Source organism: Macaca thibetana, chromosome X, assembly GCF_024542745.1.
Source record: "Macaca thibetana thibetana isolate TM-01 chromosome X, ASM2454274v1, whole genome shotgun sequence".
Taxonomy (NCBI): Eukaryota; Metazoa; Chordata; class Mammalia; order Primates; family Cercopithecidae; genus Macaca; species Macaca thibetana.
In genome coordinates, this window is record NC_065598.1 from 47,772,864 (window position 1) to 47,786,401 (window position 13,538).

The 13,538-nt window shown below is 44.3% G+C and overlaps 1 pseudogene; it reads left to right on the top strand.

Moving 5' to 3' along the window:
* Nucleotides 1-318, top strand: LOC126945682 (protein S100-A11-like; annotated as a pseudogene).
* Nucleotides 319-13,538: the final 13,220 nt, after the last annotated feature.

A 13,538-nucleotide genomic window follows, 5' to 3' on the forward strand; every position in this document is an offset into this window, starting at 1 on the left:
ATGGCGAAAATCTCCAGCCCTACAGAGACAGAGCAGTGCATCAAGTCCCTGATTGCTATTTTCCAGAAACAGGCTTGAAAGGATAGTTACAACAGCATTCACCCCAAGATGGAGTTCCCAAGCTTCATGAATAGAGAACTGGATGCCTTCACAAAGAACCAGAAGGACCCCAGTGTCCTTGACCACATGATGAAGAAACTGGACCTCACTAGTGATGGGCAACTAGATTTCCAAGAATTTCTGCATCTGATGGATGGCATGACTGTGGCTTACCATGACTCTTTTCTCAAGGCTGCCCATTCCAAGAAGCGGGTCTGAGGATCCCCTGGGCCTGGTTTCCAAGCCACCCCATTTCCTTCCAGCCTCGCCATCACCATCTCCTCACAGCCCACACATCCCCTGGGCCCAGCACACCTACCACCTCAGGCAGGCCCTGCCTGCAGGTAGTAATAAAACCATACTTCTCTTCTCTTCTTTTCTCTTCTCTTTTCCTTTGTTTTTGTTTGTTTGTTTGTTGTTTTTTGATTTTTTTTGAGATGGGGGTCTCATTATGTTGGTCAGGCTGGTCCTGAACTCCTGGGCTCAAGTGGCCTCCCAAATTCTGGGAATACAGGTGTGAGGCATTGAAGCTGGCCCACTTTATTTTTTAAGCACAAAAACCAAAAACAAACAAACAAAAAAACACCTCTGCTCTCTGGATCTCACTCCTGGTTCTTTTTCTTATTGGTCAAAATTTACTCTACAGGCACAAACTCCCCCACACTTCTAGATTGCATCATCTGACCCTTTGACAGCTGTCTGGGAAGCCAGATCCCACACTTTGAAGTGTAGTGTTTCATACAATCCAAAAGTGGTAGCAGAGGCCGGGTGCGGTGGCTCACTCCTGTAATCCCATCACTTTGGGAGGCCAAGGCAGGCGATCATGAGGTCAGCCATTCGAGACGAGCTTGGCGAGCATGGTGAAACTCCGTCTCTACTAAAAATACAAAAATTAGCCCAGCATGGTGGCACGCACCTGTAATCCTAACTACTCGGGAGGCTGAGGCAGGAGAATCACTTGACCCCGGGAGGCAGAAGTTATAGTCAGCTGAGACCATACCAGCACTTCAGCCTGGGCGACAGAGCAAGACTCCGCCTCACAAACATACAAAACAAACAAACAATAAAAAAAGTGGTAGCAGAAACCAGAAAGTCCAGATATGTAGCTAACTGGCCTGGTTGTACAGCAGCAGCCAAGGGTGAAAACTACTCCCAGGCAAGTCCTAAGTTCACCGAGTAACTGGAGTACCCATCTGTGTTAGTTAATTGCCTTTATCCAAAGGAAAAATAAAACTCACATCTCTATGACAAGCAGGTGCTTACAGGTTGGAGCAAGGCACCTAGGCTGAACTCCCCTGGTGACAGGGAGACAGGGACATCATCTTCCTCGAGGTTCACATTTCAAAGAGATGGCTCCAAGGCCCTGAAGAGAGACATTTCTAGGGACCGGGCATGGTGGCTCACACCTGTTATCCCAACACTTTGGGAGGCTGAGACTGGAGGATCACTTGAGGCCTGGAGTTCAAGTTCAAGACATTCCTGGGTTCTAGGGTAGACAGAGGCTTACAGATCAAAGGAAGAATTTACAAATACAATTTTTCTCAAGGAAATGCTGTAAGGAAAGTGAAATGGGGAAAGGTCTCTTCTTGGCCTTTTGGCAACAGGAAAAACTCAATTTTATGTTTAGTTACCCTTACAATTTCCTCCTATTGTTATTCTTTTATAGTAACACTGCAATTTTCTAATTGTCTCCACTGCGTTTCTATCTTTCTCTGGGTAGTTTACAGCCACCTAGATATCCAACAAGTCCATAGTAAGATGCAAAGCAAAGCAATTATCAAGATTATAATAGAATAATTTTTTGGGGGGTGACGGAGTTGCACTCTTGTTGCCCAGGCTGCAGTGCGATGGTGTGATGTCGGCTGACTGCAATCTCTGTCTCCTGAGTTCGAGTGATTCTCCTGCCTCAGCCTCCCGAGTGGCTGGGATTACAAGCATGGGCCACCTTGCCCAGCTAATTTTGTATTTTTTATAGAGATGGGGTTTCACCATGTTAGCCAGGCTGGTCTTGAACTCCTCACCCCAGGTGATCCACCCACCTTGGCTTCCCAAAGTGTTAGGATTACAGATGTGAGCCACCATGCCCGTCCTAGAATGAGTTTTTAAATTCAGTATAATACTCACCTTGTCTGAGGGCGGGGCGACCTTTAAACACATCATACTGGTTGATTGTGTCAAAGTCAAAATAAATTCTAGAGACAAATCCCTAAATCAAATGCTGTATTCGGGAATTACAAAATTGCAATTCAGAGCATACACACGGACTAGGGTGGTCTTCAATATGTGCAACAAACAAAGAGAAGTTGGAAGTTTTATTAGAAAGAAAAATGTTACATATTGTTTTGAAATGAGGCTCATTGGCCCTGGAGAAGTTGGTTCATTCTCACAATCAGCCTTCACATTCCCTCTTTTGATCAACATCTTTCTTTGAAAACCTCACTGATCAGCCATCTTAAAGTGAGGCTTCATTGTCACTCCATGCCAGGATGGACCTGGGCCGGTTGTCTTTGTCCCATGTCAAGGGAAAGGTAAGGGAGTCAATATCAGGGACATGGGCCACATATGAGCCACAAAGAGGCCAGAAGGAAAAAAAAATCAGGCATGTTTGTCTGGAGTTCAGTATCAAGTTCCATCTTGTTAGTTTCATCTGTATTAGCAATCATCTTGACACCCTGGGCTATCAGTATCCTGTTGGGAGAACTGGCTTAACAAATATTAGACAGGCAACAAGAACAGAGCTCAAAGATCATAATACCAAAATAATTAGCAATTGTTTTATTTTATTTTATTTTATTGCGATGGATTCTTGCTCTGTCACCCAGGATGAAGTGCAGTGGCGTGATCCCGGCTCACTGCAACCTCCACCTCCTTGGTTCAAGAGAATCTCCTGCCTCAGCCTCTTAAGTAGCAGAGATTACAGGTGCTTACCATCACGTCCGGCTCATTTTTGTATTTTCAGTGGAGACAGGATTTCACCATGTCGGCCAGGTTGCTTTCTAACTCCTGACCTCAAGTGATCTGCCCGCCTTGCCATCCCAAAGTGCTGGGATTACAGGCGTGAGCTATTGCACCCAGCTATAATTAGCAGTAGGATAATAAATTTAGTTTGTACAATGGTTTTGAACCAAGATCCCCAAGACAAATCAAAACACTATGGGGGAATTGAATGAGACCTCTTGTAGTCTTTGAGTAGCCTTTTAGGACTGGGTTGAATTAAAGCAGAGTGCCAACTCTGTAAAAGAGACCACTAGATGAATCAAAGTATTTGGGGTTCAGGTTCTCTCAAGTGAAAAATGTAGACATTAAGGGGGTAAGAGTCTCATTATGATATGAAGAATTATTCCGACGTCTTGGGAAAAGCTGTCCACAGTGTGGAAACATCAACTTCTCATCCTGATTTGTCGTTGGAATGTCTCTGGTTATGGCATTGGACAGTCTGGTGAACTTTTTGTGTGGTTCATACCTCAGGCACGAGAGTTGTTCCTTAAAATTTATGCACTTTGGCTGGGCGCAGTGGTTCATGCCTGTAATCCCAGCACTTTTGGATGCCAGGGTGGGCGGATCACGAGGTCAAGAGGTCCAGACTGTCCTGGGTAACACAATGAAACCCCGCCTCTACTAAAAACACAACAAATTAACTGGGGATGGCGTCACATGCCTGTGGTCCCAGCTACTCGGGAGGTTGAAGCAGAAGAATCGTGTGAACCCGGGAAGCGGAGGTTGCAGTGAGCCAAGATCTTGCCACTGCACTCCAGCCTTGGCAACAGAGCAAGACTCTGTCTCAAAAAAAAAAAAATAATAAAATAAAATGCAGTTTTATCTTACTGTATTTGTAAACTAAAAATAACATCCTAAGCACCCCCACTCCCCCTTAACCATCTGAATGGACTTCCTCCTCAGCCAGAGCTCTTTTAAAATTAACCTGAGAGACTGTTTTAGGCCATGACAGCACTTGTGGGTCAGACATGCCTCATTATACTTCTCTGGCATCAACATCAACACAGACTTAAATCTCATAAGAAACATGCTACAACCTATTCTCTCTGAAACCTAGTCCCTGAAGGCTTCCTCTGCAAATAAGAACTTAGGTCACCACAATCCTCTGTCTTAACCCAGGCATTCCTTTCTGTTGATGCTAGACAATTTTGTTTGTTTGTTTTTTTTGTTTTTGTTTTGAGGCAGAGTCTAGATCTGTTGCCCAGGCTGGAGTGCAATGGCGCGTTCTTGGCTCACTGTAACCTCTACCGCCCGGATTCAAGGAATTCTCCTGTCTCAGCCTCCTGAGTAGCTGGGATTATAGGCGCCCACCACCACACCTGGCTAATTTTTTTGTATCTTTAATAGAGACGGGGTGTCACCATGTTGGCCAGGCTGGTCTCAAACTCCTGACTTCAAGTGATTCACCAGCCTCAGCCTCCCAAAGTGCTGACATTACAGGCGTGAGCCACCGTGCCCGGCCCATCCTAGGCTTTTAGATAAACCCAACCAATTGTCAACCAGAAAAATGTTTAAATCTACCTATACACTGGTAGCTCCTGCTTTGAGTTGTCCTGCCTTTCTAGACCAAACCAAAGTATTACTTAAAAGTATTTGATTGAGTCTCCATAAAATGTATAAAACCAAGCTGCACCCCGACCTCCTTGGGCAACTCAGGACCTCCTGAGGCCACATCATGGGTCATGGTCACTCCTATTTGGCTCAGAGTAAATCTCTTCAAATGTTTTCCAGAGTTTGACTTTTTTCATCAACAGACTTCAGGAACAGCGCAGTTTCTGTTTTTAATAATTTTATTGAAAAAAATGGATCTAGTCTAGTCTATATGTAGATAACAACAACTCAGTCGGGCAGAGTGGCTCACACCTGTAACCCCACCACTTTGGGAGGCTGAGGTGAGTGGATCACAAGGTCAAGAGATAGAGATCATCTTGGCCAAAGTGGTGAAATACCGTCTCTACTAAAAATACAAAAATTAGCTGAGCATGGTGGAATGCACCTGTTGTCCCAGCTACTCGGGAGGCTGAGGCAGGAAAATCGCTTGAACCCGGGAGACAGAGGTTGCAGCGAGCTGAGATCCTGCCACTGCACTCCTGCCTGCTGACAGAGCCAGACTCTGTCAAACACACACACACACACACACACACAAAACAAGCAAACAAAAAAACAAGAACTAGAAAAATGCAGAGAGCTACAATCTAATAACTAGTCCGTTAGAGCTTTTCTTTAACAACATAATTTTTCTCTATGGATCTCTATATTGATCACTTAGGTATCTCAGATTTAAAAACCTCTTGAGGATAGAAAGTGAAACCAAGGCCGACTTTAGATTTCACCTACATTCTCAAGGTTCCTTGGCCTGCCAGAAAGTGACCATTTTTATTCACCCACTGTAAAGCTAAAAACACTTGAGTCAGGCATTCCATGCATTTTGATGAAAGCCTTGGTAATATAATGTTTTTTTTTTTTTTCTTTTTGAGACAGGGTCTTACTCTGTCACCCAGGCTGGTATGCACTGGTGAGATGTCAGCTCACTGCAGCCTCCACCTCCTGGGTTCAAGCAATTTTCCTGCATCAGCCTCCTGAGTAGCCAGGATTATAGATGTGCGCCACCACACCATGCTACATTTTTTAATATTTTTAGTAGAGATGTGGTTTCACCATGTTGGCCAGGCTGGTCTCAAACTCCTGACCTCAGATGACCCACACGCCTCACCCTCCCAAAGTGCTGGGATTACAGGTGTGAGCCACCATGCCTGGCCCTATAACCAATGTTTTTAATTGTATCCATCTATAAAGAGACAGCAGATTTTTTTTTCTTGTTGAAAAAAAAAATGGGCCTGGTGCAGTGGCTCACACCTATAATCCCAGAACTTTGGGAGACCACTTGAGACCAGGAGTTCAAAGTCAGCCTGGGCAACATAACTAGACTCCCATCTCTGGAAAAAGAAAAGAAGAAAAAGAAAGAGAGAGAGAAAGAAAGAAAGAAAAGAAAGAAAGAAAGAAAGAAAGAAAGAAAGAAAGAAAGAAAGAAAGAAAGAAAGAAAGAAAGAAAGAAAGAAAGAGAGAGAAAGAAAAGAAGTATGATTTTATTACTACCCGCATGAGGTGGTAGGTGTGCTTGAGAGAATAGAAGAAAGGAAAGGAGGGGAGGAGAGGGGAGGGCAGGGGAGGGGAGTGGGAGGAGGTACAGGGGGCAGAGGGAGTGGGGAGCTGCAGGCAGGAGGGAATGGTCTTATTACTACCTGCAGGCAGGGCCTACATGAGGTGGTGGATGTGCTGGGCCCAGGGTATGTGTGGGCTGTGAGGAGCTGGTGATGGCAACGCTGGAGGAAATGCGGTGGCTTTGGAAACCAGGCCCAAGGGATCCTCAGATCTACTTCTTGCAATGGGCAGCCTTGAGAAAAGAGTCATGGTAAGCCACAGTCATGCCATCTATCAGATGCAGAAATTCTTGGAAATCTAGCTGCCCATCACTAGTGAGGTCCAGTTGCTTCATCATGTGGTCAAGGACACTGGGGCCCTCTGGTTCTTTGTGAAGGCATCCAGTTCTCTAGTCATGAAGCTTGGGAACTCCGTCTTGGAGTGAATGCTATTGTAACCATCCTTTCCAGCCTATTTCTGGAAAACAGCAATCAGGGACTCTCTGTAGGGCTGGAGATTTTTGCCATGTTGGAGTTGAATGAGTCACCAAGAGCAGGTTTTTACTGGACCTATGTAAATAACCATATTGTCATAAGAATATTTCCAAACAGTTTTCGAATTCTGGAGGAATTGAGCAGAAAGAAAAAGCAAACCTTTCCATCTTAGTTTACAAAAGTATACTTTACCAAATTGTTATATACTATAGATAGTTTAACAGAGATAATTTTCTCTTTTTTTTCATCTTTTTGAGAAAGGGTTGTGCCTTGTTGCACGGGCTGATGGCAGTTGTGCAAACACAGCTCCCTGCAACTTCTGCCTCCTGGCTCAAGTGATCCTCCCACCTCGGCCTCCCAAATAGCTGGGACCACAGGTGCATGCCACCATGCCCAGCTAACTTTTCTGTATTTCTTTTTTGGTAGAGACAGGGTTTTGCCATGTTCCCCAGACTGGTCTTGAACTCCTGGGCTCAAGCAATCCTCCTGCCTTGGCTTCCAAAGTGAGCCACCACACCCCACCAGAACATTTTATTAAATATGGAAAACCAAACATTTAAGTAAAAAATCAAAGTTTTTTTTTTTCTTAATTTCTTTTAGAAACCAGGTCTCCTATGGTGCCCAGGTTGGTCTTGAACTCCTGCACCGCAGGGATCCTCCTGTCTCAGCCTCCGAGAGCACTGGGATTACAGGTGTAAGCCACTGTGTCCAGCCCAAGAATAAATAAAGTTTTAAATAAAGGTCATAAAAACATTATCAGTTATTTAGCCTCATGTAATTAATTTTAGTTCTGCTTGATCTTGATCATCAGTTGCATGAAACCATCAGTTTTCATTAGAGTTTTGAAAAATAATTTATTTAGTTCATGGATCTGAATGTTATTACAAATCTATATTCCAAAGTACTTGTTAAAATGTTTTTTATGAATCTGATTCTGGATGCTTTTAGAGAAGAATCAGCACTGTAGATGATATAGCTTAGAATAGTAATGATTAAGATCTGATGAAAGGTCCAAATTGTGAAAAAATTCAGTTATCTATTATATAGAGCATTTTAAGATAACAACCAGAATCATGACTGATAGCATCACACCAGGACCATCAGACCTCTGTAAATTTTATAGGATTTTCAAAACATTAACATCAATAACATATCTATATGAATGTAAACAGCAATTAGTGTTATTGTATTATTTGACATTGCTTTTCATATAATCTAACATATCAAATAAGCCTAATGAGAGACACATTCACTGAGGCTCTCCAGGGGCCTCACTGGTAAATCTCAAAGTCAATTTCATGTTAAAAAGACTTAAATTAGAATTTGATTAGTTCGTTCAACAGCAATAGATAAATTTGAAAAGAATTGGATTTGGGGAAAGTTTGTCAAAGACATTAAAAGGCTCAAAACATTTGTTCAAAACAGGATCATGGGTCACCGTGGAAATAAGTCACTCATTTAACCAGAATGATAGTCAACAGACTTCAAAAGCAATACAGAAAGTTACATGGACTTAAAAACTTAACCCGTTCAAAGCTCAGTTCTCCTTAGGAAGAAGAAACCTAATTAGTAGGCTAGGCACGTTGGCTCACGCCTGGAATCCCAGCACTTTGGGAGGCCGAGGCAGATGGGTCACCAGGCCAGAAGTACAAGACCAGGCTGAGCAACATGGCAAAACTCCTCTAAAAAAAGGACATAAAATTAACTGGGCCTGGTGTCCCGCGCCTGTGGTCCCAGCTACTGGAGGCACAAGAATTGATTGATCCCGGGAGACGGAGGTTGCAGTGAAACCGAGATCCTGCCCATTGCACTCCAGCCTAGGCGACACAGGGAAACTCTGTCTCAAAACAAAAACAAAACAAAACAAAACCCTAGGATCAACAGAAAGGAACGTCAGGGTTAAGATAAAGGATTGTGAAAACCCAAGTTCTTACTTGCAGAGGAAGCCTTCAGGTATTAGGCTACAGAGAGATTAGGTTGTAACACGTTTCTTTTTTTTTTTTTCTTTTTTCTTCAGATGGAGCCTTGCTCTGCTGCCCAGGCCAGAGTGCAGTGGCGCGATCTCAGGTCGCTGCAACCTCTGCCTCCCGGGTTCAAGTGATTCTCCTGTCTCAGCCTCCTGAGTAGCTGGGATTACAGGCGCCTGCCACCGCACCCAGCTAACTTTTGTATTTTTAGTAGAGACGGAGTGTCACCACATTGGTCAGGCTGGTCTCGTACTCCTGACTTCAGGTAATCAACTGCCTCGGCCTCCCAAAATGCTCAGATTATAGTCATGAGCAACCACACCCAGCCATAACATGTTTCTTATCAGACTTCAAGTCTGTGTTGATGTTGATGCCAGAGAGGTATAATGAGGCATGTCTGACCCTCACTTCCTGTCATGGCCTCAAACCATCTCTCAGGTTAAATTTTAAAAGAGCCCTGGCTGAGGAAGAAGTCCATTCAGATTGTTGCAGTGGGACAGGGGTTAGGATTTTATTTTTGATTTATAAGTCCTATAAGATAAAAGTGCATAAATTTTAAGGAACAAGTCTCAGGCCTGATGTATGGACCACGCAGAGTTCTCCAAACTGTCCAATGCCATAACCAGAGACATTCAAACGACAAATCAGGATGAGAAGTTGATGTTTCCACACTGTAGACAGCTTTTCCCAAGACACCAGAATAAGTCTTCACAACATAATGAGACTCTAATCCCCTGAATGTCTAATTTTTCACTTGACAGACCCTGACCCCCAAATCCTATAATTCACCTAGTGGTCCCTTTTATAGAGTTGGTACTCTGTTTTAATTTAACCTAATTCTAAAATGCTAGTCAAAAACTACAAGAGGTCTCATTCAATTCCCCCATAGGTTTTTTTTTTTGTTTTTTTTTTTGTTTTGTTTTGTTTTTTGAGACGGAGTCTCGCTCTGTCACCCCGGCTGGAGTGCAGTGGCCGGATCTCAGCTCACTGCAAGCTCCGCCTCCCGGGTTCACGCCATTCTCCTGCCTCAGCCTCCCAAGTAGCTGGGACTACAGGCGCCCGCCACCTCGCCCGGCTAGTTTTTTGTATTTTTTAGTAGAGACGGGGTTTCACCGTGTTAGCCAGGATGGTCTCGATCTCCTGACCTCGTGATCCGCCCGTCTCGGCCTCCCCCATAGGTTTTTGATTTGTTTAGCTGGTGGTCCTTAGTCTTGGGATCTTGGTTCAAAACCATTGTACAGACTAAATTTATTATGCTATTACTAATTACACCCGGGTGCAGTGGCTCACGCCTATAATCCCATCTCTTTGGGATGCCAAGGCAGGTGGGTCACTTGAGGTCACGAGTTCTAGACCAGCCTGGACAACATGGTGAAACCCCATCTCTACTGAAAATACAAAAATTAGCCGGGCGTGGTGGTGAGCACCTGTAATCCCAGCTACCCGAGAGGTTGAGGCAGGAGAATCACTTGAACTCAGGAGACAGAGATTGCAGTGAGCCGACATTGTGCCACTGCACTTCAGGCTGGGCAAAAAGAGCGAAACTCTGTCCCGAAAAAAAAAAAAAGAAAAGCATTCTATTATAATGTTGATAATCGCTTTGCTTTGCGTCTTACTAAGGACTTGTTGGATATTTACGGGACGGTAAACTACCCAGAGAAAGATAGAAACAGCAGTGGAGATAATTAGAAAACTGCAGTGTTACTATAAAAGAATAACAATAGGGGGAAATTGTAAGGGTAACTAAATATAAAATTGAGTTTTTCCTGTTGCCAAAAGGTCAAGAAGAGACCTTTCCCCATTTCACTTTCCTTACAGCATTTCCTTGAGAAAAATTGTATTTGTAAATTCTTCCTTTGATCTGTAAGCCTCTGTCCACCGTAGAACCCAGGAATGTCTTGAACTTGAACTCCAGGCCTCAAGTGATCCTCCAGCCTCAGCCTCCCAAAGTGTTGGGATTACAGGTGTGAGCCACCATGCCTGTCCCCTAGGAATGTCTTTCTTCAGGGCCTTGGAGCCATCTCTTTGAAATGTGAACCTCGAGGAAGATGATGTCCCTGTCTCCCTGTCACCCGGGGAGTTTAGCCTAGGTGACTTGCTCCAAGCTGTAAGCACCTGCTTGTCATAGAGATATGAGTTTTATTTTTCCTTTGGATAAAGGCAATTAACTAGCACAGATGGGTACTCCAGTTACTCGGTGAACTTAGGACATGCCTGGGAGTATTTAGTTTTCACCCTTGGTTGCTGTTGTACAACCAGGCCAGTTAGCTACATACCTGGACTTTCTGGTTTCTGTACCACTTTTTATTTTTTGTTTGTTTGGCTTTTTTGTTTGTTTGCTTGTTTTTGAGAGGGAGTCTCCCTCTGTTGCCCAGGCTGGAGTGTAGTGGTGTGATCTCAGCTCATTTCAACCTCCACCTCCCTGGTTCAAGCGATACTCCTACCTCCGCCCACCAAGTAGCTGGGATTACAAGCACGGCCACCATGCCAAGCGAAATTTGTATTTTTAGTAGAGATGGGGTTTCACCATGCTCGCCAGGCTAGTCTCGAACTCCTGACCTCATGATCTGCCTGCCTTGGCCTCTCAAAGTGCTAGGATTAGAGGTGTGAGCCACCACAGCTCGCCTCTACTACCAGTTTTGGATTGTATGAAACACTACACTTCAAAGTGTGGGATGTGGCTTCCCAGACAGCTGCCAAAGGGGCAGGTGATGCAGTCTAGAAGTGTGGAGGAGTTTGTGCTGGTGGGGTAAATTTTGACCAATAAGAAAAAGAACCAGGAGTGAGAGCCAGGTACGTAAATTCCCTCTCCTCTCCCCATGCACCGTTCCAAGCATGGTTTCTCAGTGTAGTCTGTCTAGAGGTGTCCTGTATGGCCCAAAGCCTGTTTCTTTGGGAACCTGAGCCAAAGTAATGGGAATTCACACACTCGAAGACAGTGCTAAGTATTGCGGAGGACCCAGATCTGGGCAGAGGATAATTACCCCAATAAGGAAAAGGACTATTTGAGGATTTGGAATAGAGGGAAGTACTAGAAGAACCAGTAGTAGAATAGCTCATGGATAATATTTTTGGAGAAAAGGGCAGTTCTGGTGATTTTTGCAGTGAACTGCCCAGGTCGGTAAAATGTATACTTCCTTTCTTTCCATCAATCTCCCCTATGAAATCGTCCATAAATTATCCTTTTATAGCTATCTATTGCCTGTGAAGTGAATTTTCTTTTTTTTCTTTTTCTTTTTTGTTTAGAGATAGAGTCTCTGTCGCCCATGCTGGAGTGTAGTGACAAGATCTCGGCTCACTGCAATCTCTGCCTCCCGAGTTCAAGTGATCCTGCCGCCTCTGCTGCCCTACTAGCTGGGAATACAGGTGCGCACCACCAATGCCTGGCTACTTTTTTTTTTTTTTTTTTTTTTTTTTGGATTTTTAGTAGAGATGGGGTGTCGCCATCTTGGCCAGGCTGGTCTCGAACTCCTGACCTCAGGTGATCCACCCACCTCAGTCTCCCAAAATGCTGGGATTACACGTATGAGCCATCACACCCAGCCTGTCAGTTTTCTTTTGGAGAATAAACAGCTTGAGCCTCGTGCCGAAATGCAGGGGAAGCTGCACCCAGACAGGTAACAAAGTATTATATACAATAACAGATAGGTTTTCTACATACCAATAACAACCATTTAGAAAACCAAATTGAGAAAAATTACACTTATATAGCGACAAATATACATAAAATATCTAAAATCAGATGATTGGAGCAAGATGGCAGATAGATCCTGTGCCCGACTCAACATTCCATTGAACTGGGAAGAAAATGTTTTCAAGGGTCAATTCTTAACAGTAGAGGAAAATAAGAAAACGTGTCAGTGGTCCACCAGAAATATTGAGGCATTCCTGGGAGATAGAGTAGATGGGATCAGACTGATAGAGAAACCCAAGGAGACAAGACCACAGCTCAAATCACTGTAGGCAAGAGATGCTGTTTGTTTTTTGAGATAGACTTACTCTGTCGCCCAGGCTGGAGTGCAGTGGTGTGATCTCGGGTCATTGCACCCTCTGTCTCCTGCCTCAGCCCCTACAGTAACTGGGATTCACAGGGACCCGCCACCACGGCCGGCTAATTTTGGTATTTTTAGTAGAGATGGGGGTTTCGCCATGTAGGCCAGGCTGGTCTCGGAATCCTGACCTCAAGTGATCTGCTTGCCTCAACTGCCCAAAGTGCTGGGATTACAGCCTGAGTCACGGTTCCTGGCCAAGAGATGCTCCTTGTAACAAAGCATCTGAAAAACTCCAAACCCAGAATTTAAAAAACACGGAGCAGGAAAGGGCCTTAGGATAATCATCAGGTAGGTTAATTTAACATTTCACTGGAAACATCTGAATCAGCCAGATTCCCCTCCAACACCACACTCAGATTGTCAGGTAGTACCCACTTTTTCCTCTAAGATGAAACTCTGATAATTGTTCTTTAAAGAAAGTGAAGCCCTGGCGAGGTGGCTCATACTTGTCATCCCAGCCCTTGGGAGGCTGAGGCAGGAGGATTGCCTGAGACCAGGAGATCTAGATCAGCCTGGGCAACATAGTGGGTCCCGTCTCTAGAAAAAATACAAAAACTAGCTGGGTGTGGTGGCGTGTGCCTGTAGTCCCAGCTAGTTCGGAAGCTGAAGTGGAAAAATCCCTTGAGCCTGGGAAATCGAGGTTGCAGTGAACTGTAATTGTATCACTGCACTCCAACCGGGGTGACAGAGTGTGATCCTGTCTCACAAAAACCCAAAAAGTGATGTATCAGAACTTGGTGTAACTTCAGCCCTTCACAGTAATAATGGAGAGAAACACATTTGTGGAG